This window comes from Anomaloglossus baeobatrachus, chromosome 5 (assembly GCF_048569485.1).
Source record: "Anomaloglossus baeobatrachus isolate aAnoBae1 chromosome 5, aAnoBae1.hap1, whole genome shotgun sequence".
Taxonomy (NCBI): domain Eukaryota; kingdom Metazoa; phylum Chordata; class Amphibia; order Anura; family Aromobatidae; genus Anomaloglossus; species Anomaloglossus baeobatrachus.
Genome location: NC_134357.1, coordinates 454,235,595 through 454,243,248, shown reverse-complemented (window position 1 = coordinate 454,243,248; position 7,654 = coordinate 454,235,595). Strand labels below are relative to the sequence as shown.

General features: G+C 44.1%; 1 long non-coding RNA gene across 1 annotated transcript in view; it reads right to left on the bottom strand.

Annotated features, from left to right (window-relative positions):
* Window positions 1-5,489: 5,489 nt before the first annotated feature.
* Window positions 5,490-7,654, bottom strand: part of LOC142310313 (uncharacterized) — a 30,951-nt gene continuing 28,786 nt past the window's right edge. Inside the window, exon 3 of the long non-coding RNA XR_012754123.1 lies at window positions 5,490-6,256. This is a non-coding gene — a long non-coding RNA (uncharacterized LOC142310313). The remainder of the gene's footprint in view (window positions 6,257-7,654) is intronic.

The following is a 7,654-nucleotide window of genomic DNA, read 5'->3' as shown; positions in this document are numbered from 1 at the left end:
ATCATATCTGTCCTGACGACTAAGAAATAAAAATTTAAGATATGATTCCCTCAAAATCTCAGGATCCTGTCCCTCGTGATCGGTCCATAGAACCGGTTAACCGCAGGTTCAGGATCAATAGTTTTAATAGTAAAAACTTTGTCAATAGCAAATTTCATAAGGGCAGAAAAAGGACTCTATCCTCTTCTGGGAAGGTGAGGATGGGCCCTATTCCTTTGAACTCTGAGACTACCCCTGTCCGACAAACCCCCATTGATTCCGATGTAGGGGGATTACAAACTAAAATATCTTCTATTGAACCCCTTGGGGGAAATCCAAAAATGACACCTAAGAAAGTGGTTCCGAGTGAATCATCCAGTATGAGACAGATAGACATTCCTAAGAGTGATGGGAAGGTGAGAGATTTTGAAAATACTAAAAGACAACTCGAAGCTCTAAGGATTCAGATCGAAAGAATCCGCAAGGACAGAGACATGGCCTTGGAAAAAGAGTTCAATAAATTGATCCCTTTAGATGAACCTGACAAGGATTTCATAGATCTCCTTGAATTATCGACACACGAGGAGTTTATTCCCCTACCTGAGATACCTAATGGTATTGAACCAATGACTATTCTATCTCCTAGGGCCTCCCCCAATGTCAGCCCCAGAACCAGTACGATTACCATTGATAATTCTCAAAAAGGCAACACGTGTGTTCCTTTTTTAGCCTTAGCCAGAAAGTCACAGAGCCATATAACCAATTTTCTAACACCAAGAACAGGAAAGAGAAAAAGCACTACAGAGGATCCAGGGCTGGAGTTAGGGTCAAACAAAAAAGAGAGAAGAGATCTATTACACGAGACACTAATTTAGGTATTTTCAATCTATCAGATCACCCCCTATCCAAAGGGGAGCTTAAAATCCTTAGAAAAGGCTTGTCTTTCTGTCCTGCTACCAGTGCTAATGACTTCGAGTTGTATTTGGACTTTCAGAAATTTGTGAGAAAGCTCACCTTAACTAGACATTTTGAGATACATAAGACCCATCCCAGTACATGTATAGAGAACCCAGATATTTTTCATCATACGGATTTAAAATCCAAATCCAATTTTTACCCCGTACGGAGCAAGGGTCACCATCTAGAGACGTTCAGTGATCTAGTTTTGGAAGATTTTAAGAAACTTTCTGGCTATAGGAATTCAGTAAAAACCAATTTAAATATGGAGGAGAGAAGAGCTTTACTCTCATTAAGAAATAATCCCGACCTAGTGATCAGATGTGCTGACAAAGGAGGTGGGATCGTACTACAAAATAAAGAGACCTATATACAGGAGGCACTTAGGAACCTGTCCAACCCTCTCCATTATGAGACTGTGAATATGGCCATTTATAACCAGGCTATTCTTGATTATCATATGTTGGTCAACAAAGCGGTCATAGAAGGAGTATTAAATAAGGATGAGACGAAATTTCTCAGTATTAAAAACCCTAAACTAGCCTTTTACTATCACCTACCGAAGATCCATAAAGATCTTGAGAATCCCCCTGGGAGACCTATCATTTCAGGGATTGATTCCTTGACTGCAAATCTAGCAGCCTACATTGACCGCATTATGAGAAGACATGTCACCAATCTGAGAAGCTATCTCCGTGATTCCACAGAGCTCATCAATACAATTAGGAGCATTGAGTGGAAAGAAACTTTTGTTTTTGTAACCCTAGATATTTCAGCCCTGTATACTAACATCTCCCACCAACTAGGACTAGAGTGCTTTAAGCAATTTTTATTAGTGGATGAACGTCTGCCGGAAGGGCAAAAAAACTTCCTCCTTGAAGGAATGAGGTTTATACTGTTTAATAACTACTTCACTTTCCAAGACACACTATACCACCAATGCTGTGGAACTGCGATGGGGTCCAAAGTCGCACCGACGTACGCAAATCTGTTCATGGGTATGTTTGAGTCATTATACATTTTTGGGTCGGTATTATTCAAGCATGTGATTGTCTATAAAAGGTACATCGACGACTTGTTCCTGATCTGGGACAATTCACAAGATAACGTGAATGAATTCTTGGGACAAATATGTAATAACAATTGGGGTCTTATTTTTTCCCCTATTATAAATAAGGATAAGATTGACTTTCTAGACTTGACCATCTCACACAATGAAGGAGTAATCCATACGAAAAAATTTTTAAAAAAGTAGATAGCAATGGCTATATTCATTTTACCAGTAACCATTACAATAAATGGTTACAAAATATCCCAAAAAATCAATACCAAAGAATTCGAAAGAATTGTTCATTAGATAGAGACTTTGAGCAACAAGCCAATATTCTAAGAGATAGGTTTTTGGAGAAAGACTATCCTGTCCCATTAATTAAGAAAGCATATCATGTTAACAAAAAACTAACACAGACAGACCTGGTAAGATCAGACAAACACAATATTAAGGACACGAGTGTGAATTTTTCGTCCAATTTTGTGATGACTTACAGCAATGATGGGGATATAATCAAGAGTATTATCCGTAAACATTGGGGTATTCTTCGGAATGACCCCTTTCTGAAGAAAGTAATCCCAGAGTTTCCTGGGGTCACGTATCGGAGAGCCTCAACATTAAAAAATCAGTTAGCTCCTAGCCGGCTCAGAGAGAAAAAACCCATGGAAGCCATGGATGATATTAAGGGATCATTTAAATGTTTCTCTAGGAACTGTCTATGCTGCAGGTCAATTCAACATAAAAGGATTAATTTTTGCTCAAAAACGGGGGGAGAAGTCTTTTCCATCAAATCACGTTTAAATTGTCAATCAGATTATGTCATATATCTGATCGAATGTGAATGCGATAGACAATATATTGGAAGAACAACACAGGCCCTACATAATAGGTTAAACTCGCATAGACACAACATTAAAATCGGATTCATGTTACATGGTCTGTCGAGACACATTACTATGGATCATAATGGGAATTCGAAGATCAGAATTACTCCGATCGAACAGATACCCCCTTTCTCACATAATCGCATTGATGCTCTAAAAAGGAAAGAGACCTATTGGATCTATAAACTTAACACACTTAAACCCTTTGGGCTCAATGAAGTAACGGATCTTTTTTATTAGATCGCTATTGTCCCTTAAAGTAGTCCCTTTATTGTGTTGGTGCCTGTGTTGTAATAGGAAATTACCATAATATCCCCAATAATATGATTATATTTTTATATGTATACCGTTTAATGAGCAACGGATTATCCCGAACTAGAGAAAATTATGGACTACCCTCTTTTATGTTTTTAACGTAATCTCCTATGTAATAATATGATTTTATGATGTAATGTGATGGTTTTAGCGTTTATTGTAGAGGTTTTTTATATAGATTTTAGGTGGTTACTCTTAATTAATATATTCATATTGGTGTTATTATATGATCAGGTCATAGCTTATGTTTTAGAATTTATACACATAGATACAACATAAATATATATTCTCAATAATTGTTAGAGACAAAACGATGGCAGTGTTTTAGGGACACATTATACACTGCTTATAGTTCTATACGAACACATTCCTCAAAAGAGATCTCCGTGACATGCGCACTTGATTTGTTCCCACGGGTTTGAACTCTCTTCACCCTCACGGCAGTTCTCAGTTTTTATACTTGCTACATATCTGCAGATGTCTTTACACATTCCTCGAGAGAGATCCTCTTGACATGCGCACTTGAATGGTTCCCACGGTTTGAACTCTATTCACCCTCACGGCATAGCTCGTCCTTATACTAGCTCCTTATCTTCACTAGGAAGATGTCCCTTTTTTTCCCTATGTCTTTTACCGGATATAATCTACTAGTTACTGGTCCCCAAATCAGTATTTCAAATAAATGGTGGTATGGTGTTGGTGTTTTTTCGACTTAAACAAGATTATATATATATATTTAAATTTCTTTCCAGAGTATGATCCGCACTAGTGTCGGTCGGGGAAATTAACAATTATATGAATGTCATCCTTTTTCGTCCCTACACTGATATGCAGGGAACTATAGCGCTTTGTGTTTACACAATTTCCCTTCACTATTTTCTGGTTCGAAGACCATGATACCGTTCCTTAAGGGATAACATTTGATTCCTTTCCTTCCTTTCCTTTTCTTTTTCATCCTTTTAACACCATGTACGTTTTTTCACACACTGGATAATTATCCTTTTAGACACATTTTTTCAAGAGGTTTCCACTTAGTACGCTTTGTAATAAATCCGTGTTTTTGACACATCCCGACGATCACTTCCAGGATAGCGCTGGCTGAATTTACGATCACAACCCAGCAGCTCTGATCAATTGACACTTTCCTAGAGAAGTTCTAGGCAATGTTGTGACTGTCTAGTTGTACATTTGCATGGTTTCCCTACAATCATTTTGACACTATATATAAAAAAGAGGGACACATTGTGATTTTGCACAAACACATGTTTTTATTTATTTATTGATTTTAACCGAATTTTAATTTTTATTTCTTAGTCGTCAGGACAGATATGATAATGGTGCATTGATTTACTATAAGAAAGGCTGAATGTAATAGATGATGACACATTTTTTTCTATGTATGGATTCCCGCCGATTTTTTCAGAAGTGGGTGGATCATGACGTCATCAGTAAGGTATATATTGCTGGAAGGATTCCTTGTACAGCAGATTTGTTTTGCTTGCCAGTCTGTCCTGATGAAGGGGGCTGCGACCCCCGAAACGCGTTGACTTGATCTGTGTAATGAATAAAAGCAACATCAATCCATAATCTCCTGGATCGGCTGAGTCAGTGGCGCGGTTTGACATCCCTATCTACAACTCTCTGTTATCTGCCAATTTTGGGTCCGCTGCCGTGGCTTGGATTCTTAACATGCTGTTATAGGCGTTGTGACTCTCACAACCCCTATAGGTGAGTAAGTCCACCCTCCGTGTTTTTTCCCCCATTTTTCTGGGGTAAGACCCTATTGCGCTTCTCTTCCACAGTGCTTTCTCTCCGCAGTAGAAGCAGAGGCCCTTGGCGAGCCGTTCTGCTCGGCGTTGTTCGGACTGCCGCAAACGGTCAATCTGCATGGGCTCGTGGACAGAGACACCAGACGACGCTGACTGAAGTACGGCGGGCTTCTGCGGAGGAGAGGAATGCTGTATCGGACGTCTCTCACGGGACACCTCTTTGGATCGTTCCTGGAATCTGAGGTCCACGCGGGTGGCTAGTGCGATCAGGGCATCCAGGGTGGAAGGAACATCGCGGCCTGCCAGCTCGTCCTTAATACGGCTGGAGAGTCCTTCCCAGAAGGCGGCGGTGAGGGCTTCATTGTTCCACCCCAATTCTGAGGCCAAAGTGCGGAAGCGGATGGCATACTGCCCCACCGTCATGGTCCCCTGACGTAGCCTGAGGAGTGATGAGGCGGATGCAGCGGCACGTCCGGGTTCGTCAAAGGTGTTTCTAAATGCCTGCAGGAAGTCCTGGATGTTAGTGGTCACAGGGTCCTCCTTCTCGCACAAGGGGTTCATCCAGGCCAGTGCCTCACCCTCTAGATGGGACATCACAAACGCCACCTTGGCTTGGTCGGAGGCAAACAAGTGCGGAAGCAGCTTGAAATGGAGGGAGCACTGGTTTAAGAATCCTCTGCAGGTCTTGGGATCTCCGGCATATCGGGGTGGAGAGGCCAAGCGGAGTTTAGAAGCTTCCGAGGTAGCCGCCACGGGAACCGTGGCCGTGGACTGTGCAGTAGTAACCTGAGATGCCAGGGACGTGGCAGATGCTTGCAGCGTGTTCAGGCGGGTATCCACAGAGGACATGAAGGCCAGCATGCGGGTCTGGGTCTCGCGCTGTCATACGAGTTCCTGCTGCAGGGTGCCCAGCTGGGCCGCTAGTGCTTCGGCGGGATCCATGGCCTGTTCTTACTGTTAGGGCCAGGTGGACGGGGCAGACTCAGGAGGTGGATCCACTGGGCTGAACACCTCACCGAGGGCAAGGTGCCCGGTAGCCGGAGCACTACAGGTAGCAGGACAGTCCGTTCAGAGGAGTGTAGAAGTCCCTGGGACCACGGAGTCACTGAAGGTAGTCCGGGTGACGGAGCTCAGGTTCGGAGGCCGAGATGACGTCAGGCAGAATCCGGAACCAACGGAGCGAGGAGGTGGGTCACCACACGGATGCAGGGATCGGAGATGGTAGGGACTGACGGGATGGCAGGCAGTCACCGTTCGGGAGTCGGGAGTCGTCAGGACCGGTTGGCGAGACGGGGGCGACTCTACAAGACAGATAGGTAAGTATGGCACAAACACAAGGAGACCTGACTCCTAGCTTAGCAAACACGAAGAACAGGCCCCGCCCACTTGGAAAGGAACCCCCTATATACCCTGTACCTGCATCTTCAATATCCTGTTGGAGGACGCTGGCCCTTTAAGAAAAGGTCAATGACCGCGCGCGCCCTAATGCGCATGCGCGAGGCCCGGGTGCCAGAAGCCAGGGCAGGATGCGGTGTACAGGAGGCAGGAGTGCCGGGCCGGCTCAGAACAGCAGACGGGCGCCGGGACCGGGGACCGGGTTGCCTGGAAGAGGCAGGTGAGGGAGTATGGAGGCTGAGGAGCGGGGGACCGGGGAGCAGAGCCCGGGAGCGGGGAAGCGAGGTCCGGGAGCCGGGGAGCGTGGCAGAGGAGCCGGGAAGCGTGGCAGGGGAGCCGGGGAGCGAGGCAGGGGAGCCGGGGAGCGTGGCAGGGGAGCCGGGGAGCGTGGCACGGGCACCAGGGAGCATGACAAGTAGTCAGTAATGGAGGTATTTTCTGGTGAATTTGGAGAAACCACTTATCTTAGTTGTGTCCAGCTGTTCACATTGGTCTTGTTTGATCGGTTTATTACAAACAGCAGAAACTTTGAATATTTTGCTAATAAACCAAATCCTTAATGGGGCTGAATAATTTTGATTGCAACTGTAGTGATGCTTGTTGAGGAGGAGAGGTCTATCCCATGGACTTGCCAGTAGTGATGAGCAGAGCTGTGGAAGTTCAGTTTGGCGGGTTCAGCTTGACTTTAGATAATGTTCAGTTTGGGACCAGGATTTGACCTGAACCCCAATGGACGTCACTAATTGGGCAGTTCGGGTCTTTGCCTACATGCAGCCAGCCATAAACCGATCACTTCCGGTGGAGGGTGGGAGCGTTTTTCAATTTTTTTTTGTTGCCCACGACATCTGATCACATTGTTAATACCCCCAATGTGCGCCATTCAAACATTACAAGCGGCTCGTACTGCGCATACTATGCGTACCTGAGCACACCGAAGCTCACGCAAGTGGTTTTCATATGTAAAGCACCCGAAATCTGTTTTTTTTTTTTGTAAAGTCTGTGTTCGGTATGAACACCGAACACCACACCTTGGGTTCACTCATCTCTAATCCCCACCCTTGACTTTATCAAGGTTTCATGAAATTGTCACCACCCTCATCATTGTCATTTTGCGCACCTTTTAGTGGACACAAAAGTTGTCACTGCTTTTTTGTGCTACTCCTAGGTCCACCAAAGAATGAAATCCACAGCGCCATAAAGCATTATGATCTGGATATTTTTTAAGGAAGTTCCATCCTATACTATACAGAGAAGCTTGTTGCATTGATGTATAAAGGTCCAGAGGTTGGAAATTCACGTGAATT